This window comes from Ambystoma mexicanum, chromosome 11 (genome assembly GCF_040938575.1).
Source record: "Ambystoma mexicanum isolate Mex_15411 chromosome 11, UKY_AmexF1_1, whole genome shotgun sequence".
Lineage (NCBI taxonomy): Eukaryota > Metazoa > Chordata > Amphibia > Caudata > Ambystomatidae > Ambystoma > Ambystoma mexicanum.
Window position 1 is genome coordinate 616,738,390 of NC_090934.1, and position 25,866 is coordinate 616,764,255.

At 44.8% G+C, this 25,866-nt stretch overlaps 1 long non-coding RNA gene across 2 annotated transcripts in view; it reads left to right on the forward strand.

Annotated features, from left to right (window-relative positions):
* LOC138503619 (uncharacterized) overlaps positions 1 to 24,899 on the forward strand; it is a 96,735-nt gene extending 71,836 nt beyond the window's left edge. For both annotated transcript variants that reach the window (XR_011279676.1, XR_011279677.1), the window contains 2 exons: positions 8,170 to 8,300; positions 20,748 to 24,899. This is a non-coding gene — a long non-coding RNA (uncharacterized lncRNA). The remainder of the gene's footprint in view (positions 1 to 8,169; positions 8,301 to 20,747) is intronic.
* Positions 24,900 to 25,866: the final 967 nt, after the last annotated feature.

Here is a 25,866-nt window from a genome sequence, read left to right on the forward strand (position 1 = left end):
CGCTACTTTCTCTCCTCCTCATGCACCTTTGACTGACTCATACCGTGACACAGCCCTCTCTAACCTTCATCTCTCTATCTCTAACACTCTAGTTGTCCTTGCCCCTGTCATGAGAATCTGCTTGAAACCCCAACACTTGGTATGATTCCCACCTTGCTGCCCTTAAACACAAGTTTAGGGCATCAGAGAGGATGTGGAGGGCATCAGGTGCACCCCATGACAAAGTGGCCTGCCCCCTGCTCAAAAGGTAGTACAGACTCCCTGTCCTGTGAGCCTAAATCCAAGCATTCATCTCTGCGGCATCTAACAACTCGGCCAAACTTTTCAAAATCTGCAAGGAGCTGGCCAATCCTGCTGCAGTTTATACCTCTCCTGTTCCATGCCAGGCCCTCTACATGGCCTTGGTCCCTCATTTCACCACTAAAACTCAGGGCATCCTGTCCACCCTCTCTTCTTCTACCTCCTTTTCCTCCTCCTCTACCACTCCTGGCCCGTCTGAGGCCGTCTCTGCTCCTTCTTTCTTCTCCTTTCCCCTGTTCAACCCTGAGAATGTTTCTAGACAAGTCCTAACTATGAAAGTCTCATAAAAGCAGGTTCTCCTCTGCTCATTCAGAACTATCAAGGACCCCACTGACACCCTTGCTCCAGCCTTGGCCAATTTCTGCAATCGGAGTCGTGGAGCAGAGTCAGTCTGCTACAGTCACTTTCACTTTGCTCCAGAGGAGCTGCAGCGACGCAGGCTTTTCTGTTTTTCCCTACTGTTTTTGCCTGTTTGCCTGCCAGTGCTACTGTGCCTTTAACCAAGGAGGAGTGGTTATCTAAACTGAAAATTTTGCGTGGAGCGCGGCACGGAGTCGTGGAGCAGAGTCAGTCTGCTACAGTCCGCTACGGGCCGAGGGCGTCTGACGTCTAGACTCTCATGCGATGACTGCAAATACGGGCCCACTCACTAGAAGAAAGACTACAACATCGATGGATGGTAAATCCATGGACTGCTATTAAAGCTGTTATGAACACCAAACCTAGTAAGGTAAGCGTGTGGACAGATGTGATGTCTGATTTTGCTACTGGGTCTGATAAAATCATACAAACAGTTCAAGAACCTGTGATTGCCACAGTGAACACTATGAGTGAGCTCAAACATTGATTGCTAACGCCCAAGGTTCAGATCCTAAATCACGGAATGAAGGCAACGTCTTTGAAATGCCTAAAGAGGCGACCCCGGCCTCGAACATTAGTGGTCTGCTATCGCTAAATGGTTTGGCCCCAATCCCTCAAAACGATCTGCAGCTTTCAACTTCGCATGTTTCTGATAAAATGCCTGATCAAATGTGTTTGCCTGTAACAAGCCCTGAAGATTTGGACGTCTTCTTCTCCCCGTTCGACATAACAGACGTGGAGCTAATGGAAGTCCTCAACATGAAATCTATCATTATAAATGCAATTGACAGCTTGCATGAAATAACAATAACATTTGCCAATCACGAAGGGTCGATATGTTTGAATTCTATTGTTAAGTCTTGCACCGACTCCACAAACTGCACTAACAATTCAACTACCAAGGCAAATGTTAGGAACTGTAGCGGACCACTTAAAGTGCTAGAAACTTTTGGGCCTCATTACGAGGTAGGAGGTTGCCTTTGTGCTATTACCGCATTCTGGGCACGGTAAGGATTCTGGAAATGATGTCGCTCGGCTAGATCACTCAAGCGTTGTTGCCAGCGTGTTGTTAAATCTGCTTCTCTGGAGATCTGATTTTGAAGAAAGTTGTTAAAGATTTCTATCTTTTCAATTTTTTTCCGTTAAAGATAAAATTATAGCTGTCTGATCCTTAAGTGCCTTATGCAGAGATTCATAAAGCTTTGTGAAAGGAATCATTGCCATCGAAGACGCTGCTAGAACGTTATTGTAAAGTTGAGTCGATGCAGCAGCAGAGAGACTTGATTTAGAATTCAAACCAGCTGAACCATCTAGTCCAGAGTGCGAGCTAGTTACAGTATCTGAGTACTGATCATTGGTCAATAAAACTTGATCTCTCAGTTGTGTATTTACGGGCTTAGACAGCTGTAGATTTTTGGCCTTTGCTGAATGATTTCATGGTGTGCTGGACGCCACACATTTTTGTTGTTGCAAGGCCAAACGTAAGTGCTTCAGATTTTTCACTTCCAGCCTTGCTCTTTGTCCATTGCCTAGGACAGGTTCTGTGCTTGAAGACCGCATTCGGCTCTCTTTATACGCTTCCATCATCTTAGAACTGCTCCGATCTCGCTTCTCGGATGTTTTTTTTTTTAGAACAATGCTGAACGTTTCTTGTTGAGTGGCATTTGTTTGTGAGATGCTATCAGCGTCTTCTTTACCAACAGGAAGTCCTTGTCTAATTGAGCCATCAGATGCGCTTCACTCAAATATATCGGAGTTGCAACCCCCATTAGAACCATGTGGTACACTTGGGATATGGGATGTTCAAATCGCATGTTCAGACATCGATACTGCAATTAGGAAGTTGAAGAACTCACATGCTGCTGGCCCTGACATGATCACCAATGTGATGCTGAAAGAATATGCCTTGCAATTGGCAAATTTCATCGAAGCCTTGTTTACAATGCTCTGTATGACAAGACAGATACCGAATCGTGGCATGATGCAATAGTAGTTCCAATCTACAAGAAAGGAAATCTGGCTGAACCTACCAACTATCGCCCGATTGCCTGACTTGACATCATTGGAAAGATCTTTGGCTCATTTCTGCGACAGAAACTGGCACTTTGGGCATGTCAAGCCAAGATTCTTGATATTCGCCAAACCGTTTTTACAACAGGAGTGAGAGTTGAAGTAAACCTGTTAATTTTGAATATATTAAAGTTGAAACCTTGAAGGCGAAGAAAAATCTGTATTTGGCTTTTATAGACATGCGCCAAGCTTTTGATAAAGTAAATTGTGGATTGCTTTGGCAGAAATTGCTGAACTGGAAGTGTCCCTTATCCATCCTAGAACCGGTGAAAGCTCTCCATACTGGTACATCGATTTGGGTTCGATTAAAAAACCATGATGATTTATCCAACAAAATTCCGACAACCGAGGCGTCAAACAAGGGTGCCCCTTGACGGCTGAATTGTTTAAGCTCTTTATCTGAGATCTGCCCAAGTATTTGGACCAGGCTCACTGTTTTTCTGCTAAACTCAATAATACCCCAATCAAATGCATAACATATGCAGATGACCTTGTTTTAATAGACAACACGCAGATTGGATTACAACGGCTATTAAACAAATTAAACAAGTATTTGAATCATAACGATCTTGAACTAAACACAGAAAAAACAAAAATAATGACTATCGGGTCGTTAGGTAGCCGGAAAGATAAATCTTTCACTAAACGAGCATCTTTGGAGGCAAGTTTTAGTGGATTGAAAGACATAGTTTGGAATTCAAGGTGCCAAGATTAATAAAGAGTACGCGAAATTCACTTTATCACCGGTGAATATATTCTACTTGCAAAAGGTAGTTCCCGCCATAACCTTTGGTGCTGAAGCTGGCTGGAATCTGGACTTCCAATACTGGCACAGGCTCGAAGCAAAATTTTGGTGGCGTGCATTCAGCTTGCCATCTTATGTTTCAATGACAATCTTACGCTACAAACTATCATTGAATTCTTTATAGTCATGTGTAATCTGTAAATCACTAAGTGCACTGTGAAAAATGTGTGTAACTCCTTTAATTCCAGCATACCAAATTCCCGTGACAAATCCTGAAGAAAGAAGCACTAGTTTGTTAGATGAGTGGAAAAAGTACTTTGGTGGGTCATTTGTCAAAGGCCGATCTAAAACAATCAGACCCGATTAACTACCCTCAATGGGTTAAAAAGAAATTTGAATCTTGGTCCTGGATCAGCAACTTAGAACAACGCGTCAAAATGCAATCAATGCTGAAGGCTGAAACAGGAGCCCACAAATGAAATAAACAATGGAGTTATTTGACAAAGTGTCCATCACGCTACTACCACAAGCAATTTTTGAGATTTCGCCTAAAAGCGTTGAACACTAAAGAAATGATGTGGCAACGAAAGAACAAAGATATAACAGACAATCTATGTCGTTATTGTTTGAGTGACATGAGTCATTAAAACACCTTGTAATAGTTTGTCCTGGCACGAGTATCCAACATACCTGTCATCTTGGGTCCTTTGCACCCCTTGATAATGATATGGAAAACTGGTGGGGCATGTGATTGCAGGTCATGACATAAAACTAACCTGAGCTGTGGTTAAATTTATGGACTCGCTATCGATGAAAGTTGCCAAAAAATAGTTAAAGACAGGGCCAGCGAGCTTAGTGGCTTTTCTTCTTTTGAGATTTTTCTGCATTATTTGATTTTATGGTTAATTCTGATATTTCTCTGAAATTTAAGGATCAGAGTCTTCTGTTTTTGTCCTTGTCTTTTGACTTGTGTGTAACAAATGTCTAGCTTTATTAACTGTTTTGTTGAGATAGCTAAACAGAAGTTTAAAAAAAAATAATAATAATAATATCTGCAATCATTCATTTGCCACTGGAACTTCCCCCCTCCCCCTTAAGCAGCACTCCCTTGTGCACCCTCTTCTAAGAAAGCCCTCGGCAGATCCTTCCTCTCTGGCTAACCATCACCTCACCTCCATCATTCCTTTTCTGGGCAAACTCTTGGAAAAGCTGTCCATCTCCCAGCTTAATCTACATACTGAATCTGTTGGTTGCCCCCTTGACCACCAGTCTGGCTACCAAGCTGCCAGAAGCACAGCAATTGATCTCCTAACACCCATGAAGACTTGCTCTCCAATCTTGACTCTAATCTCCCTTCTGTCCTCATTTTCCTCGATCTATCCTCTGCTTTTGACATGGTCAACCATGCCATCCTGCGCAATAGCCTCCATGACAGCCATGGTATTACTGATCAGGCTCTGGCCTGGCTGACCTCCTTTCTCACCGACTGACCCTTGCAGGTCCAACTGGGGAATTTCCTCTCTTTGATCCCTTTCTCTACTTGTTGTGTTGCCCAGGGGTCTAACCTCTTCCCCCTGTGATGCCTGTACGATATATCTTCTTCAACAATCCTCTGATCGGGGCTCAGATCCTGTATTACCACGGGACGATCTGGTCAGCCAGCCTTGTAGGGAGGTATCCGGTCATTAATTGCTGGTGATTGCATCATGCATGACCCGGGGTAAGCGGGTGCAGGTTGCGGGCCTGCAGTTGCAGAGGAGACTGGACAGAGACTGCACCGGGCTAGGTGCCTTAGAGTGGGTCAATTGTGGACAATGGATTTCTCCCACGCATTGTGTTCTATGTTCCTTCGGGGAGGGCTTTGTTAAGAGGGGACTCTGCACCTATACGTCAGTACCGGGAGGGGAGTGGGGGGTTGGCAGTTTTGGTGGTTGTTTTGATTGTTGTATTGTTTGGAAAATCTTAACAATTTTCGATGGAAAATTCGGTAGATATTCTTTTTTACCAGTCCTAAAATTATACAAACAACAATTAACCCCAAAATTAATGTACGGAGCTCAAACTCGGAGTCAGCCGATTAATTGGTCATTATTAGAGGGGGCATTATGGAAAGGTTTGCTCCAACTTCCGCAGTCAGTCCCTTTAGCAGGGATTCTGTTTGAATTAGGTTTGTTACCAATACAGGCTTTGGTAGACTGGGGCAAATTTCAGTTGTTGGTAAATATACTGAACCCACCAGGGGCGTCAATATACGAACAATGAAATCTGGTAAGACTTCAGGGCGGCTGTAGGGTTCTCAGGGACTGGGTTCTGAATTGTCAATTAATGCTTCAGCAGGCAAATATTCCACTGGAGGAACTGCAGTTGACACCAAAGGTTGCAAAACTAAGATGGTGTAGACATGTATGGTCTAACTTGAGATCTGAGATAATGGAGTAAAATGCTTTGGGGATCATTTTCTCTGGACATGTAAAAGTTTCAATACACCAGCACCTTATCTTAAAAAACATCCATCGAGATCCTTCAGGTCTCAAGTGCTAAGGCTCAGGTTGAACTTGTTATTAACAAAAGAAGTACTCGGCCGTCGGGCGAACATTGCGCAAGAACAGAGACTATGTCGGCACTGAAACACAAACATTGAGAGACTTTAAAGCACTTGTGTGTGACTTGTCCCAAACTGACTGATTTGCGGTCCTGCTTTCTAGTAGGCTGGTTTACTCCTCCGAGAATGAACTATGGTGGAGGATAATTAATTGTAATGAATTAAGTTTGACCATACATGTTTTAGAATTTTTAAGGAAAGTTGCAGTAATTTTATAAACGTTGGATATTTGTATGTTGGATTGTTGGATTGTGTATTTGTGGATTGTATGTATATGTGTTAAAAGTACCTTAGTACTGTGTAACACAATAATAAAATAAATAAATAAATTTGGAAAATCTTAATAAAGAAAGTTTATTAAAAAAAACACTGCCTGGCATTGCTACTTTCTTCTCTAATTTTCAATGTTATGCAGATGACAAGCAGCTCTCTTTCAGGCTCCCCTCAAGCACCTCTGCTTCGTCTCATACCAGAATGTCTGGCTGCAATTCAAGAATGGTGTGCCGCCAATGATCTCTGCCTTAACGCCGGTAAAACTGAGATCCTCTTCATTGGGACACCCGCTCCCTCCTTTCCTCTTTCGCTCTGGCCACCCACTCTGGGCCCTCTTCATGCTCTTTCCTGTGAGGATAAGATCCTAGGTGTCATCTTCGACTTTACCCTCTGCTTCTCTCCTTATATCTCAGACGTCACTAAGAAGTCAAATTATCACCTGCACCTCCTCAGAGGTTTTCTTCCTTTTCTCACTTTCTGCCATAAGCTCACTGTCTCCAGAGCTGTTTTCCTCTATAGGATGGACTATTGCATCATCCTCTTTCTAAGTCTTCCTGCCTCTCCTCTTTGACCTCTATAACTAATCCAGAACAGGACTGAGAGACTTGTCCTTGGCCTCAAGCCCAGGGATCATATCTCTCCAGCTCTGAAATCTCTTGACTGGCTCCCTGTGGCTGCAAGCTTCAAGTTCAAGACCCTCTGCATTGTTCCAAAGGGTTTCTGAGGCATAGGATTGCTCTACCTCCAACGTTCTCTTCCAAAACATTTTCCTTCTCGTGCTCTCCGCTCAACCACCTCCAACTCTCTGAGGGTCAGACGCTTCTCCAAGCAGAGAGTAAGGGACAGATCTATCTACTTGGCTGGGGCGTCCGTCGGGAACAGCCTGCCTACCTCTTTCAAACTTGAGCAGAACCACCTCTGGTTCAGGGAGCAACTCAAGACCTTCCATTTCGACTCTGCTTTCTCTCTTCCTCTCCCCTGCTGATGCACCTCACTGCTCCATGCACTGGTCACCTGGTCACCCTCTGAACTCGGGCCCCGGCTTCTACATGTTCAGTTGCCCTCACACTGTCCGGTCTTCCCAACACTTCAGGGTCTGTATCTGCAACCCTAAAGTCCCTTCTCTCTGCACTAATGAGCCACTCGCTGGCTACACTTGTGAGTTAACTGCTCTCCCCCCACCCCCTGGCACTTCTCCCCTTCCCTCTTCCCTGCATTTGTGCGATCTGAATGACACAAATCTTAGTAAGATTGTTATTTTGTCCTTCCTTTGGTTTCCTCTCCTTGTCTTGTTGCACCTAGAAACACTTGTGTACAGGTGCGCTATAAATGCCACATCATATCATACAAATGTTTGGTGGTGGGACCTAAAAAAGATGTGCATCAAATCCGAAATCCTTTAAAATCGGTGGGGTCTACGTAATTGAGAGTGACCTAACAGTCATAATCGAGTTTTCAACCATGCAATGAAAGGGAGTGACTTCTACTTTATATACATTGACTACCATACATTTGCTTAAAAGTATTGACAAAAATAAACATATTCTTATATACAATGAAACTTCCAAACAAAATAGGTCACTGCTCCATGCGATCACATTAAGCCTTTGAAGGAAATCAGTGATTCTTATGTACTAATCATCATTGTAATGGCAGTATGTTAATATAATGTGTTGCAATAATCAAACCTGTTTGAAAACAACCTGATTCTAAATGTATTTAACTGATATTGTAAATGTAATTATAATTACAAACATGACTGATATTGACATACATTGGCAAATAGCAGCATTGTCACTCAGCTTTGTATTTACATTAGTAGAGTGAAGAGATTTGTCCGGGAAAGGGAGTTCAGAGAGCCCTGTAGAGATTGGGCAGAATGGCAACATTTGGAGACTGTTGGGTCTGAGCACTGGCTAGCCTCGGCACACTTAAAGCCCTAAATCCAAGGTATGTAAATGAATTTTTAATGTGTTCTTTATGTTGTCCTCTCCTCCTCACCTTGCAGGTGCCACAAAGTAGCAAAGGCTGCATTTGTTAAAATTTGAATCACACATACATGCATACATAAATATATGAATATATTTTGTGTGCTCTGTAAATGCTGCATAACCATATCCTGGACATTTTGTAGTTCAACCAAAACTTGTAACAGAAGTATTCAAACTCTGTGATTAAATGACCTGAAAAAAAAATGTTGAGCCATAAAGGCAAAAGATAGTTGCTATCCACAAAACATTGTAGACAGTATTAATATTGGGAAAACTCTGCCGCAGGCAGTGACGCTTTCAAATGGACTGTGTGAAATTTACAAAACACTGGAAGTACTGCTCCAAGATCAGGTTAAACATCTCTGTCAGCCCATGCGTTTACGTATAAAACCCAAATCGAGAAAACCTTTGTATGTACAGATCAGAAAAACAGAGCGGCAAAGACACTGCAATCCTGGCACATTGAGAATCATTTAATCGAAGGACAGGTGTTGTGCCATACACTTCTCTCTTTCATCAGCTTCATGAATACAACCCGTGAGCCACCATACAGTAATGTGAGGAATGTGTAACCTAATGGTGGAGCAACATGCCCTACATTTCCCTTGAAATAATGCAATACCTCGAAATATGGAAGATATCGAGATTAGCAAACAATCTTTAAAAAAAAGGCCAACCAATATTGAACACCAGGGGCCTCATTACGACCCTGGCGTTAAGGGTTTAACGGCGGCGTAAAAAGGTGTCGGTGCCGTTAACGCCTGATTACGAGGTCCCTTTGCGGGACCCGACCTTAACGGCTGGTTTTTCCAGCCGTTAAAGTAGGGTGCCGCAAAGAGACCTTGGTGCCAAGTGTGGCACCGTACTTAGCGCCTTCCCCATTCCCATTGAGCCCTATGGGGCACAAATGGGAATGGGGAAGGGCCCATGGTGAATGGGGATATACCGCCCCGCCAACCTTGGAATGGAGCGCTAATTCCGCCATTCACCATGGCGGACCCCGGCATGGACCATGGTGCTGATAGCACCATGGTTTAGCGCCGGGGTCATAATGAGACCCCATATCCACTATAGAAACCATTATGTGCCTGATTCATGAAACGGTATCCCATGGTATTGCGCTATTATAAAACACTTCCATGAATCAGGCCATATTATACAGACCCTCCAGGATATTGCGGCATGAGATGGAAAATTTTGCAGCACAAAAAAGAAAAAATTGCGGCACACAACTGCATTTTTTGCGGCATTATTTATTGTCGAAAAATACATCATTTAACATCTTTTTTTATCCAAAAACAGAGAACTTGAACAGTACAGAGTGTTGCACATTGAAACAGGAATGTTTGAGGTGATGTGGAGAACTTTTAACAAACCCTTGAGCTAACTTTCTCGAGCAATAGCATCAAACTGTGAGCCTGAAATGCCCGTCATTGTTTTTTAAAAGCAGTCTTCTGAGTTAATGCCTTCTGCCACTTGATTTATAAGCACTATAATGGCACTGATTGCATAGCTTTCTGAGCACCCCCGTCCATTCCTGAGCTACATCAGTTTCAGGACTTGGTCTCAATCCCATCTCCCCTAATCACATCAGTCCTGACTTGCAGCTCCTCTTTTATTCTGTGGGTTCCTAAAGATAGCTCTACCAGTCGACCTCAGTCCTGACTTTCAGCACTCTACGCAACTCCTGCTTTGGTACCTTCATAATGCTGCCCAGCTATAACCCCTGCATTTTCAGTACTGGGATGTAGACACATACAGGCACACACGCACACAGCTCTGCTGATCTACCTAAATTCTAAAATGCGCCCCTTCTGCTATCCCCCTACTGAGATCCTCTCACACAGGTGCGTCCAGGCACACCTGTCCCTAGTTAAGGTAACCCTTATGGTCCATTTCTGGAAGCCCATCACTGCTTCACTACCACTCTTTAGTCATGGCATGTGAACCCAATGTGTACGGGCAGTCCTCCGGGGTTAGGTCCACACATTTCAAAACAATGACATTGAAGTGGAGCTAAACACCTTCAAAGCCTAAATTGGCAGATAAGTACCAAAATCGAAAATTTTAAAAGACTGGGGAGTGAAGCGTTGGGTATAGATAGTGGGTGAGTGCAGTGAAGAAAGAGGAAATCCAAAGATGGCATGGGGGTGGTGGGATCCCTATAAAAGTAAATGGAAGGTCTATCTTAATTAAAGATGACAACGTCGATACTATAATCTCAAAAAGACTCAGTCTCCCATCCAAATGAGCCATGAGAATCCTCCCTTCAGCGGAGGACAGGAGCATCCTCTGCAGGCCATCTGGCTTGTCTCCAAGGCTGAAGGCACTTCCCTCGCCAGCATTCGTCCCCCAGATCTATACTCCCAGTCCGTTGCTGCGCACTGCTAGAATTGTTTTGCATAAATCAGGGCATTTATGTAATTCCTTTAGCTCTTAGTCTTCACTGTGGGTCACCTGCGTCTGAAAATCACCTCCTTCCCAGTTCCTATTCCAGCTTTCTACCAGATTCACTGCCTGCTCCTCTGGAAGCACTCTCGAAACCGCATAACACTCTGAGGTGCTCCCACAGTCGGTCCATCGCTACTAGTGTTCTGTGAGTTGCTCCCAAAGCCTTAATCCTCCACAGCAACACTGTGTTATTTGGGGAAGGGGTCCCTCAAGATGCTTCTTAAGCTCAAGGGATCCAGTAAGCGCTCTTGCCAGTAATCCTGCCAGGTTTCCTGGCACCTTAAATCCTTTAAGTCATTTAGTGCGGTGGACAGGCCACATCACTGGTGAGGGTCACAGCACAGCTGTGGCAGCAATGCGCTTTACAGGAGCTTGCTGCCATGTGAAGAGGATATGGGATACTGCTGTTGCCGAAGCTTGGTCTCGGCAAGCTTGGTGTCAGTGCAGACCCTCCCTAGAATAACTCTGTTACACTTAATCAGGTCCAGTACCTCTGCCAAACACAAAACGTGGGTTCCTTCCCCAAGATAGTTTCTATGAGTGTCCTTCACTGAAGTCCTGCTAAAAACAAGCATTTGCAAATCCAACAGTATTGACTTGATTTTAACATAACTGTGTATAGGAATTGCCAGCTGCTGCTATGGTAATTAATTGCAAGGCCTTTGTCATTTGTGTCCCGTTCTGTCTGGCCACGTTCTTTAGGACAGCCAGGCTGAGTCACCACAGCCTAACATTTTGGGGTGTGGAGGGGGGGGAGGGCTACAGCTCGATCAGCTCCATTGAGGGGCTTGAATTCAAAGGTGTCAACCCTGGTTCACACCTTTGAACTGAAGCCCCTCGGTTTATTTGCTTTTTACTCAGTGGAGTTGTTAACCTTTGAGCTGCTGCAATTGGCAACCCCTCCGTGGATGCTATAAATCATTAAATGAGCGTGAAAAAGATACATAAAGCTAATGTGTCTTTTTTGCACTCATTTAATGATTTATAGCGGCCATAGCGGGAAAAGGCAAATTTTGCGGTTTTTTTGCAAATCGCAAAATCGCCATAAGCTGGGTGGTCTGATTATATATGGGCTGGTGTTGTATAATTATCTTGTGGCGTGGGTTCGGAACACTGGAATCAAGGTTCGGATCCCCAAGAGCATACGTTCTCTAGGATTCCGTTCCTGTTGGTCCGACCTCCGGGGGCCCTTTTAATATAGCTCCTACCCAGTGGCTTCTGTGTCCTGCCTTATTACTACATTGGCGATGAGGCAGTGAACCCCAGCCCCCGGAGCACATCGGACTATGCCGCCCACCATCCAGCAGCCTGCAGCGGCAAGCAGCAACCGCTGCGAGGTGGAGTTACGCACACTGTTGCCACGTGTCTCTGCGACCCAGGGAGAGCAACGCCGAGAGATTGAAGCGGCCCCCAGCAATATTACCGGCCAGAACACCGTGAGGGGTTACATTAAGGTACCCTTTTGCTTCTTACCAAGTGTCTTCAGGGAGTGCCGGAAGGCATTTTACAAATCGCCTACCAACAGCGATTCGAGGAAAGGACCTTTGAGCGTAGGATTACGCGCACCCAGTTCAATACCAGCCTGCAGTGCTTCCTTTCAGTCGCCATGACAATGACGCTACGGAGCTTAATCAGCTCCTGAGTGAGAGCTCTTCCTCACGCTAATAGCTCCCGTTTTCACTCCCACCCACCTCCATTTCCGTTATAAGCAAATAAGAAAATTAAAGGTTACATTAAAAAAAGAAATACACAGACAATAATAAAGCCTGCTCAATCACAATCTGTCCGGCCCAGCGCACATACCTCCACCATCTATTCAGCACCCCACCACGCTCCATTCAACACTAACCCTCACCTCCCCCAACCATCTCCCAGGTGCATCAGGATCACCACAAATTTTCACAATTTGATACACTGAACGCTTCCAGAAAAGCTCCACATCTTCACCACTGCGCAGAGACTACTCCCAGGACTCTGGATCCAACTGAACAGTCGCCCCACTCCCACCACACATACAATCCCACCATGCAGAACATTCCACACCCAGTCAAGTTCCTTCCTTGTCCTGGAACTCCGACGTGTCCGTGGGAACAGTGGTTTGACGAGTTCCATGTTTACCTCAGAGCCATTGGTGGCAACAAGTTCAGTGATGACCTTAAGGAAGCAACTCTCTTAAATTGTATAGGAGCGGAAGCTCTAAGGCTATTTAGAGCACTTCCAGAACCAATTGACACTGAGGATGATGGCAACTGCAAATTCGACACAGCCTTGGCTAAACTTACCAAACACTTTGGCAACAAGACTAACATAGTTCTATAGAGGTACAGGTTCTACTCCAGAAAACAACTAAAAGGCGAATCAATTGACTCTTACATTGCATCCTTGAGAGTGCTCATGTCAACTGGTGTCGGTGACGAGTACTTGAGAGACCAACTTGTCCTAAACGTGGCCGATCCACGCATACAGCAGAGGTTATGGCAGACAAGGATACCCTCCCTAGACCAGGCCACCGAGATAGCGAGGAGCATGGAGTTTGGAGATCACTGCATGAAGGAGAGGCTGGCCCAAGGAGAGAACATCGAAATAAAGTCTGTTGAAATCAATCCTGAAATCGACCCCACCGAAAGCTTGCTGGCGCTGGTGAGAAGGGCTCCGCCCTCATGAGGCTCATGATTTAACCCCAGAAGAGGGAGGATTCCAACTGTTGACAACCGAGACTCTGCTCACTGCCAAAGATGTGGATGGTTTAAGCACGATGATGCCGACAAGATGTGCCCTACAACCAACGCTGAGTGCTACAAGTGTGGCAAATTTGGACATTTTGCAAAGGTCTGCAGAAACATGCGAGGGAGGCCTGGTAGGCTTAATAGGTTCAACAGACGACCCTTCAGCAGATCGGGGTCTGTGAGACTCATAGAAAATGATCAAGGACACGATGGGCCTCATTACACGGAAGGCGGTGAGCCATGGCGCTATTAGCGCCATGGCTCATGCCGGTAAAATACCGGCACCGCCTTGGCGGAAAGGGGATTTACCGCCCCATTCCAAGGTTGGAGGGGCGGTAAATCCCCCTTCCGCCATTGCCCTTCCCCATTCCCATTTCTGCCCCATAGGGTTCTATGGGAATGGGGAAGGCGCTAATTACGGCACCGCAATTTTGCGGTGCCGTAATTAGCTCCGAGGTCCCTTAGCGGGTTGGTTTTTAACGCCTGCAAAAAGCAGGCGTTAAAGCACCAACCCGCAAAGGGACCTCGTAGTACGGCGGTAAGGGTTAACGGTCACCGTTGCCATTAACGGTGACCGTTAACCCTTACCGCCGTCCGTGTAATGAGGCCCGATGATATGTTATTCGTTGATCAAGCTTGTCTATCAATACAAATACTCACCATCACCTCTCCACAAGAATCCAAAGGCCCTTGGGTCAACATGCACATAAATGACACACCCTTGCAAGTGATGGTGGATACAGGCTCCCCCTACACAATGGTGGACGTCCAAACATTTTTAAAGGAGCTTTCCGGGAAGGTGCATGACCTGCGATGCACCCCTGTGAGAGCCACTGGCTATGGAAAGACCCCCATTGAAATAATTGGATACACGTGGGTGAAGCTCAGGTTCCATGACAGAGAAATATATTGCAAACATTTCGTGGCCAAGAACGGGTCTTCAGTTGTAGGGTGGGAGGAACAGGCCGCATTGCAAATAAGAATACACCCTGGAGAAGAAGTTCCTGTGTTGAGCTTGCTCAGTGACGACACCGACATAAAGTCTACCTTGGCCAGGAAATTTCCTAAAGTCTTCAGTGGGAGGTTGGGACTCCTCCAAGGTTTCCAACACAGGATTGTTTTGAAGAGGGGCGCCATTCCTGTAGCACATCGCGTCCGTGGAATTCCCTTCGGTACAAAAGCTTGCACGTCTATGTGAAGAGAACATCATCCAGCCCATAGAAAGCTCTGAGTGGCTCGCCTCGATCGTTCTGGTGAGAAAACCTGACAACTCCATAAGAATGTGTGTTGATTTGAGAGACTTAAATAAGAACATATGGGTCGATAGACACCCTCACCCTAACATATCTGAGCTCCTATCAACCATGAAGCCAGCTAAGTACTTCAGTACCCTGGACCTCTCATCAGCATACCACCAAATTGCCTTAGAGTAGAGCTCAAAGAACCTCACATCGTTAGTCACACCTTTGGGGGCGTTCATGTTCAACAGGATGCCTTTTGGCCTTGCTTTGGCGGCGGTGGTGTTCCAGAGGCTAATATCACACCTGTTCGGAAGCCTTGATGGAGTGCACTGTTTTCAAGACGACATCCTCATATCAGCCAGTACGGAAGAAGAGCACAACGCAAAACTCATGGGTGTCCTCCAGGTGATTCAAAAAAGTGGGTTTACTCTCAAGTTGGAGAAATGCAATATAAAATGCAATCAAGTGTCCTATCTCGGCCATTCCATCGATGCCAAGGGGATCAGCCCCAAGAAGAAACTTATGGATACCATTTTGAATATCACTGAGCCCGAAAACAAAGACCAGCTCAGGAGTTTCCTTGGCAAGACGGAGTACTACTCCAAATTTATAAACAACTACGCCAACTAGACGCAAAACATGAGGAAACTTGTGAAGAAGGCTGCTAAGTTTGTTTGGTCCGCAGAAGGTAGGAGTGAGTTTGAGGAAGTCAAATCCAACATCAACCAAGCCCCTGCCCTAGCGATGTTTGACTGTAAAGCGAAAACAATAATTTCCGTGGACGCTAGCAAGATCGGACTTGGCGGTGTCCTTGAACAACAACAGAAAGGGAACACTATAACCATCGCTTTCGCTTCAAGGGTACTCAGGGGTGCGGAGTTGAATTACTCCACCATCAAGAGAGAAGCTTTGGGGGTGAAGTGGATCTTGCAGCACTTCAGGAACTTAATATGGGGTTTACCCATCATACTCAAAACGGATCACAAACCTTTGGTAAATGTCCTTCAATCTAAGATGCCTCACCTCATTTCACCAAGGATTAGGCGTTGGTTCCTCGACATCATGCAATACAATCTCCAAGTGTGCTATACCCCTGGTCCTTCAAACCAAGTGGCCGATTGCCTCTCTAGATTGTCCACCAACCAAGACACTGAGACAAAATGTTCTGATGGGGACATTGTAGCTGCTATCAATCCTGCCATTCCCAAAGATGACTGGATAAACATCGCCAGAAATGATCTAGAGCAACAAGAAATCAGGAGAGCCATAGTTAATGACTGGGTTGATCCTGGTCAAGCCCTGGCAGATTTCATACCTGTCAAAGATGAAATAACTATGGATTCGGAGCATATCTTCAGAGGTGACAGATTAATTCCACCTGTAGCACTCAGGAAAAAACTACTTGATTTGGCACACAAGGGCCACTTAGGGAGGGGTTTGACAAAAAATAGAGTGAGGAGCAACTACTGGTGGCCGAACATGTGGAGGCAAGCTGAAGAAGTAGTCAAAAAATGTGCTGCCTGTGCCATGAGTGACAAACCAAAAATTCTTAGGAAGACTCCTCTGCAACTTATAGAGCCACCCAAAAATGTATGGTCTAAAATTGCAATAGACATCATGGGTCCCTTTGAAAACCTTGAGGCCGTGAAGATTTATATCATAGTGCTCACAGACTACACCTCCTAGTGGACCGAATGGGGAATAGCCGAAATGAGCGTTACCACCAGGAAAGTCACAGATCTCTTGACAGCAATCTTCAACAGAGAGGGAGATCCCAAGGAAGTGGTCTCAGACAACGGGTCTCAGTTTATATCTTCTGAATTTCAAGAGTTTCTCAAAAACAGGTCTATCAAACACATAACCACATCCTTGTACCACCCAATCTCCAACGGATTAGTTGAGAGAATGAATAGACTAGTGAAAAGCATAGTTCAATTAGCTATAGCTAATACTCTTTCATGGAGAGAAACTCTCAAGGAAGCCCTATGTGCGTACAGAACAACACTGCATACCACTACCAACATTGAGACATTCACCATGATGCAAGGCAGGGTCGCAACCACCCGCCTAAGGCCAGCTTGGATCTTCATGGACACCGGGGAGGCAAAATTAGACATGGACCAAATTCAGAAAACAGTGCATGAGAAGAGAGCAAAATACAAAACATATTATGACTCAAAAAATGCTGTAAGAGGAATGTTAATTCGAGAAGGAGACTGGGACTGTGTCAAAGAACCAAAAAAGATGCTTACGGGCGAAACCAACTTCGGGTCTCCACAAAGAGTTGTCCGTTGTGAAGGCAAATCTGCTATACTGGACGATGGGAAGAGGTGGTCTGGTGATGATTTGGTGAAAATAACAAGAGATAGCCACAGACCCAGTACATCCGGGCACAAGATATGCGAAACTCCATTAGGGAAAAACCCCACCCCTGAAGGAACACTTCACCACAGTCAGCTGGAGGAAAATGAATTGCATGGAGACATCGACGAAGCCTCTGCTGGAAGAATGTCGAGGAGAAATCGGAAAATCATCCGAAATTTCAACAGCGACTACATCTACTACTAATCAATCAACTATTTGTTAAATGTATTTCTCATAGAATAGTTTGACAATGTGTTTTTTTTAATCTCTCTCTCCTTTTGTCCCCCTCTTCTTCCCCTCCTCTGACCCCCCTTCCTTTCCTCCTCCTGTTCCTTTTTGCCTTTACTTTCCTTTCCCCTTTCCTCCATCCTACTTCCTCTGTTTGTTTTTCTTCCAGGAAGGGAGATGTTGTATAATTATCTTGTGACGTGGGTTACAGAATACTGGAATCAAGGTTCGGATCCCCGAGAGCATACGTACTCTAGGATTCCGTTCCTGTTGGTCCGACCTCCGGGGGCCCTTTTAATAAAGCTCCTACCCAGTGGCTTCTGTGTCTTGCCTCATTACTACAGCTGGGAGGATATCAGGGCAATGTGTTTGAGATGCAGGACAATGCAGAGCAACACAGATTTGAATCGCTTAGAGGCTAGTTTCTGGTAATTAGCGTGGTACCAAATAATTGTAGCCTCTGCTGCGTTCCAAAACAACATGAAGCCCTGTTGCAGATGTCCAGACCCACAAGCTCACAATAGGTTGCTGACAGCTCCTCCTCAATAATGTTACTGACATGATAATTGAGGCAAGTTACAACTCCCACTGCGGATTTGTAAAAATGCAATACCTTTGACCTTAGGAGTAGACAATGTCAACCCTTATCCGACCCCCATTCCCGTCCTTAACAGCAAAATCACTCCTTCCACTTGTATGTCCAGCATCTCGCTTGCCCATGTCTGCAACACACCCATCACTGATGGGAACCTGTATCACTAGAGTCTCCTTGATAGCAGCCCTCTCCACTAACACTCGATCAAGTGCACCACTGACAACCATCAATTGGCAAAACCTCGCTTTTATGTTACATTCGTTACATTGTTACATGTACGCCATAGTCATGCACAAAACAAGTTGCAGGACCATAAAATGTTGGAAAGCTGAGCTATCCGATCTCTTTCCGAGAATATGATTTAAAGGTAATCATATGTATTTGTGGTGGATACTAAGCCCGCTGTGCTTGAACCACGAGGAGATTTTTTCAAAGCTGGAGAAATGCTTTTAAACCTGCTGGCACATAAAAAGCACCACCGCCCCTACCTATATTTATAGCAAATAATAGACATCAAATGAAGCAATTAAGGACGCCATTTCCAAAGGAATCTTGAGAGTAAGAAGGTATCCTCTGACCTCTCTCCTTAGAAAACACTTACAAGCAGGACACAAATACATCATCTACAACACATATTGATAACTGTAAAATATGTCTCTTCTCACTGGAGGCATTGCGCCAATGGAGCTTGCTTCATCAGTGCAGTGCCTACAGGTCATAGCAAATTCAGTTAAGTGTCTTAAAAAATGGAGGAACAAAGGCCTCTTGTTGATCTTCTATTAAGGTTAGATTTAAAAATGTCCAATCGGCCATGTCGATGTCATGGAAAAAGCGATGGTTGATCTTTATTAATAAGTGTAGGAGTAAACTCTGCAGACATAACATTGCTCATATCAGCTCCCTAGTGAAGAAAGACAGCATTTTAACATTGGAGGTGCTTGAGAAATCAAATGAAAGGCAACCGAGCAAGAGTGCTGTAAGTAACAGTAGCAATGTGTGGCGGTTTATTATTATTATTATTATTATTATTATTATTATTATTATTATTATTATTATTATTATTATTATTATTATTATTACTATAAAACCTTTTCTGTGTTCCATTTCAGCAACTGAACTCATATAGAGTCAGTGGAACATGCATACAGATATATATTCCCACTCTCGCCCCAACACCTTAATTGTATTCGAGACACTTAAGAGAACAAAGATACAACATTGCAGAAGCCCAAATTACACAAGCATCTACATTTCTCAGCTAATCTACTATTCGGAAACCCCTGAAATTGTGGTAAACTTACACTCTGTGGATGCAGTATTTACTATAGTTTTTCCACGTCTGCTTTGAGGCTATATTATGCTCTGAACATTTTTCTATTTGATTGGATTTCATGATCACTTCCTTCCATTAATTCACTTATACACCTATCTGAATACAGATAAAGGAGATAATTCTGTGGATGAGTTGTTGTGGCATTGTACTAATACACCTTTTTATGCTGAATATTAATTCCCAAAGTGTGAGTCCATTGGCTAGCACACAGAGGGTAGAAAATGCTTGGATGGTCTATAAAGGTCCAGATGGGAAAGAGTGGATTGCGTTGCACGCTATTTTGGTGACTTGGGTGATGGCGATGTTGAAGCGATGTTGTGATTTAGCATGGATCTAGTTACTTAATGAGACTGGGATAAGTGTTGCTATTAGTGTTACTTTGTGTTTAGTTGATACATTTTAGATTCACATGCATGCAATCTGGCGATACAATATAAAAACAATGTACATATATGGTGTGCCACATAGTGCATAAAGTTGGGAAGCGAGGCGCTTCATATGCGCACGTGAGAAAGGAGATGTGTGCATGGATAAACCACTGTGAGGGGAAGCAGTAGTCTTGAACAAACATGCACAGACATACATATACAGGGTTTTTTAGGGAAACTTGTCTGGGACTGTTGGGGAAGACAGGATACATGGCAAATGTACAAATCTGTATGCCACAAGTCCTCTCATAGCTAGCGAGTGTGCCAGCCCAAAAACCTGGGAGTGACAAGATAAACTCTGTGTGATTGGGAAGGCTGCTTGAGCAAGGGTGCAGGCTGAGGGAAGGCAGCGAGCAGCTCTGATAATATCAAATGGTCAGCTACGACCAGGCTCTAGTTTCTGTTATTCATTGTCCAGGGAAGTCGGCCACCTGCTCTGGTCAATTAGGGCCAGGTAATACACTGGTGTCAAGGGATGCTTAAGGGCAGAGTTGACAGATGGTTTATGGGTTATTAGGTTCTCAGCAATGACCATAATATAGCTAGAGGCCATGCGTGCTGAACTGTCAGTCGTATAGGTTACTGTGAAATGAGGATACCAGCAAGTCTGGGCGGATAAAATACTTATTGCCAGTTCAAAGGGAACATGTTATTTCTCTCCCTCCATGGATTGTTAAAGTGTCCTTGCAAAGACCATGTGCATCACAATCAGGGCCAGAGATCCTTGACCAGATGGAATCAGTAATGAATTAGGTTGGCAGTGTGAATATGTAACTATGCAATGGCATCATGAGCAAACTGCGGAAATACACTGAGACGGGCCATGCTGTAAATACAAGATGATGCAAATGTGTGTTGAAAGGGAAAGGTAGTTACATAAACGTGTCCTATGAGAGCATGAGAACTAAAGGAGATTTCTTTGTATAGGTTTGACCAAACATGTTTGGGGGATGAATTGTAATATAATATAGGCAAGTGTTTTAACTGTTGAAAACCTGTTAAGATCCAGTTACTCACACATGGTCCTCTGTGTTTTAAAGGTTATGGCACAGTGCCTGCTGGGGAAAATGGGAAATGAAGATACACGCTGCACATCGACGATTTGGCTGGAGGTACATCTGTTCTCATTGATGTGTTTTGGTCCTGTGGACAGTTTGCATACAGACAATTAAGTCCAGCCTGGTGAGGTGTATGCAGTCTCACTATGCTGCATATGCCTGTCTCTGTCATATCTCAGGAATGTTTGGTACTTGCCCGCCTGGTACAGGCATGGCAGAGAAATCCTTTACCCCAAGGACAGGTCCCTGTTTCATTGTATATGAACAGATCAATGACTTTGCCTGATCATGGAGAAGCGGAACCATTGAACTGAGCAGTACCGGCTGTCAAGTTGAACTGAAATTTTCTTTGCTTCTCTCTTGGCCGCTGGTGGACAAGCCATCATGAATGCAAAGTGGCTCCAGGTCACCCGCTATGAACTCTTGTTGTTTGTGTATTCCTCTGAGTTAGATTCTATGCAATCAAAGAAGATCTATGAGCCTTGGGGCTCATAGCCCTGCAAAAGAGGCACATCCTTGACAATCTAACAGCTATAGAGGAAGGGATGTGTCAGAAAATTGGAGGCTTGTGTTGCACATTTTTGTACCTCCCAATGATTCAGAGAATGGACTTTGACTCGGACAATTGTTGCTTGGCACAAGCTTAGGATGGTCATGGAGAATGAAGCAGGAATCCCAAATGACTCTTGTTTGGACTCTCTCTTTTATTGGGTACCGTCTTGAATGAGGTTAGCTGTCACGATCTTGAAGCACGTTTTGGCATTTTCCTCATTATCTTTTGTTCTTGTTCAATGCTCTTGCAAAGCTGTTCTACTAAAATACCGAAAGCAGCTGCCATGATGACTGTGACCCTGCCCAATGCTAGAACCACTACCACTCATATCACATGTGGGATGATTGTGTGGAGCAGCGGGTAAATTGCGGAAATCGTGGCGGGACGAGTTGGGATAGTTCAGTGGAGGAGTATGGTCATAGTGGGACTAGAATTGCAGATGATTGTAGGGTTTTATGTCCCCAAGAAGATGGGTTTAAAGAGATTGGTTTATTAGCTAATGCATTAACTAAAGAGGGGAATATTTGGGTGGTCGATAAAGGTCCCAATGGGAAAGAGGGTTTTGCGTTGCATCCGTGATATTGGAGACTGGGGTGATGGCTTGTCATGATATGATATGATATGGTATTTATAATACGCATGTACACAAGTGTTTCTAAGCGCAACAAGGCAAACAGGGGGAAACAAAATGGAGAACAAAACAACGATCTTACTAGGTCTAGTGTCATTCAGATCGAGCAAGAGAAGCATAGGGGGAGGGGCGAAGCGCTGATGGTAGGGGGAAGATGGAGACGTGCGGGACAAAGTATAAAACAGGAAGGCAGTCAATGGGTGGCAAGTGCCGGTACTCATAAGTGCAGCCAGCAAGTGGCAATAGGTAAAAGGGAGAGGACTGTATCATTACAGATACAGACCAGAAGTGCAGGGGAGCCAAGAGGCAGTGCAGGATTGCTGCTGAACAGGCAGGGACCTGGGCCCAAATTCAGAGGGTGACCTGGTGATCAGTGCATGAAACAGGCAGGTGATCAGCAAGGGAGAGGAAGAGAGAAGGCACAAGCAAAGAGAAAAGTCATGAGTTGCTTCTGGAACGGAAGATGTTTCTACTCAAGTTTCAGAGAGGCAGGGAGGTTGTTCCAGCGGGAGGCCCCAGCCGAAGAAAGAGATCTTACCCCAATTCTTTTCTTGGAAAAGCAGCTGACCCTCAGAGAGTTGGAGGTGGAAGAGCGGAGAGCTCGAGAAGGCAGATATTTAGGAAGAGAGAGTTGGAGGTAGTGTGGTCCAAGGTCCCAGAAAGCCTTGTGGAAAATTAAAAGAGTCTTGAACTTGATCCTTGCTGCCACTGGGAACAGTGAAGGGATTTCAGACCTGGAGAGATAGGATCCCTGGGCTTAACGCCAAGAACAAGTCTTGCAGTCCTGTTCTGGATGAGTTATAGAGGACGGAGAGTAGAGGCAGGACGATTTAGAAATAGTCTGTTGCAGTAGTCTAGCTTAGAGAGAACCAGAGCTCTGGAGACAGTGAGCTTCTGGGGGAAAGTGAGGAAGGGAAGAATACCCTCTGAATCTGAGGAGGTGCAGCTGGCAGTTTCACTTCTTAGAGATGTTAGAGATTTGAGGAGAAAAGGAGATTGTGGTGTCAAAGATGACCTAGAGGTTCTTAGCCTCACAGGTAGGAGAAGGAGGAGAGCCCAGGGTGGGCGGCCAGAGAGGGAGTTGAAAGGAAAGTGCTGGTGTTCCAATGAGGAGGATCTCTGTCTTACTGGCATTAAGACAGAGATCATTGGCAGCAAACCATTCCTGAATTGCAAAAAGACAGTCTGGAATTAGAGAATGAGTAGAGGCGGCTGCGGGGACCCTGAAGGAGAGCTGAGTGTTATCTTCATAGCACTGGAAGTTGGAACTGAGGGTGGCTCTGCAGTAGACAAGAGATGCCATGTATTGATTGAACAGCCACAGAGAAAGTTTAGACCTCTTGGGAACACCACATGTAGAGAGAGAGATAGAGCAGAGGAAGGACCCCAGTTGGACCTTGGTGGGTCTATCAGTGAGAAAGGAGGTCAGCCAGGCCAGGGCCTGATCAGTGATACCCAGATTATCATGGAGCCGATTGAGCAGGATGACATGGTTTACTGTACTAAAATAGCAGAGGAAAGATTGAGGAGAAGGAGGACAGAAGGAAGGTTAGAATCACGGTTTCAGAGCAGGTCTTCACAGAGGTTCGGGAGAGCTGTTTCCATGCTTCTAACAGTTCTGAAGCCAGACTGATTCTGAAGCCAGACTGATGTGCAGGTTAAGCTTTGAGAAGGGCAGCTTTTTGAGGAGTTTGACCAGTAAAGGAGTAATGGAGATTGGGTAATAGTTGGTCCGACAGGAGGGATCAGCAGAAAGTTTCTTAAGAAGGGGGTGCACAAGCAAGTGCTTCAGAGGGGAGGGGAAGGTTCCAGTGGTGAAAGAGTGATTGCAGAAATTGACCAAGGCTGGAGCAAGGGTGTCAATGTGGTCCTTGATGGTTGTTGGTGCAATACTGCGATTCAGCATGTATCTAGTGTAGTTAATGAGAATGAGATAAGATTACTATTAGTGTTACTTTATGTTTCGTTGATACATTTTAGATTTACAGGTACTCAACAACATAATGTAAAATCTGACAATCAAATAAAAAACAATATAAATGTGTGGGGTGATACATAGTGCCTAAAATAGGAAGCAAGCAGCTTCATATGCGAATGCGAGGAAGGAGAGTTGTGCATGGAGAAACCACTGTGAGGGGACACTGTAGTCATGAACATACACAGTCAGACATTCAAATACAGTGGTCTTTAGGGACTGGGGTCTTGGGCAATTGAGGAACATGAGGTACATGGAAAATGCACAAATATGTATGCTGCAATTCTTTTCTTAGCTAGGGATTGTGCATGTCCAGAAAACTGGGGTATCAAGATAAACTCTGTGTTACCGGAAAAGCTGGATGAGCAAGGTTGCAGGCTGAGAGAAGGCAGCAAGCAGCTACAATAATATCAAATGGACAGCTATGGGCAGGCTCAGGATTTTATAAATGTGTACTTTTGTGGAGAGGAGATGCCATGCTTCTTAAGTGCATGGGAGCCTGTTATTGTACAGGGAAGTTTGACCACCTGGTAGGGTTAGTTCTGGCGAGTAATACACCTGGTGTGAAGGAATGCTTATGGAAAGAGTTGACAAATGATTTGTGGGTTTTGATCAGATTATCAGCAATGACCAGGATGTGGCTAGAAGCCATGCATGCTGAATTGGTAGTCATCTAGATTAGTGTGAAATGGGTATGCCAGCATGTCTGGGAGGATAAGGTAACTATTGCCAAAATGGAACATGCTATTTCTCTCCCTCCTCGTATTGTTGCTGTGTTCTTGCAAAGACCATGTGCATAACGATTGAGTTTAGAGTTGCTCGACCAGATGGAATCAATAATGAATTAGGTTTGTTGTGTGAATATGTAACCATGTAATGACATCATGACCAAACTGCGGAAATACCCTCAGAAGGGTTATGAAATAAATATGAGATGATGTAAATGTATGTTGAAAGGGGATGGTAGTTAAATAAATGTGTCCAATGAGAGCATGGGAACTAAAGGAGATTGGATTTCTTTGCATTTGTTTGACCAATTATGTATGGGTAGATGATTTGTAATTAAATATGTGAGAGTGTTTTAACTGTTGTAAAATGTATATAATGTGAAATTTTGTGTGACTAGAGGAGACTTCTGTTAGTTTGACTCCACAGCATCATCTAGCTCTTCCAGGTCTTTTGGACAATAAACTTGCTTTACAGAAAAACATGCACTTGCTTCTTAGGAGGTAGGCCTACCTTGTGTTAAGGTGATCGAAGGTCCACCCCTAGATTTGGTGACCATGAGGGGACCACAGGTTTTCCAAGACATTGGGGGTTTTCTATCCAAACATCTCAGTTGAGGTGCTTCTCCTTCAGAGACCAGTCTTTCATGCATGATAAAAGGAGAGGTCTAAAGGTGCTATATTGGTTAAAGGCCTGTCTGTTCCTCAAAGGCGTGGTGCCACAGTCCAGATGTGCAGGATGAATTGAAGGAGTGCTTCGGGGACCATGTTTACATGAATGTATATTGGTGGGTAAAGCAAGAGGGTAATAAGGTGAAAAGAGGGTTTTTCTTTGATTGAAGTGTTAAGGTAAGAGTAAAGTAGGTGTTTATGTGTGGAGTTAGACAAGGGTTAGGTTGTTCGATAGGGTTTTTTGGAGGAGTGAATGAACTGTTTTATGTTGTGCGGCCGGGCTGCGGTTTGAAGACTCTAGCGGTCCCACCCGATCCCCCCCCACCCGTGCCGACTCTGGCCCGCCCCTCCGTCCGGCTCCCCGCGAGGGGAGCGGCAGAGGAGGTTGGGGCCGGGGGTAGGCCGGGCGGGAACCGGGCCGGGTGGGGCCGGCGGTGGAGCGGCCTGCCTCTGTCGCCGTGGGAAGCCCTGCCGCCACGCAGGCTTCCCGGGCTGAGCGCCTGGATGGTTTTTTTTTGTTTTCTCTTAAAACCCCCCCGATGGTC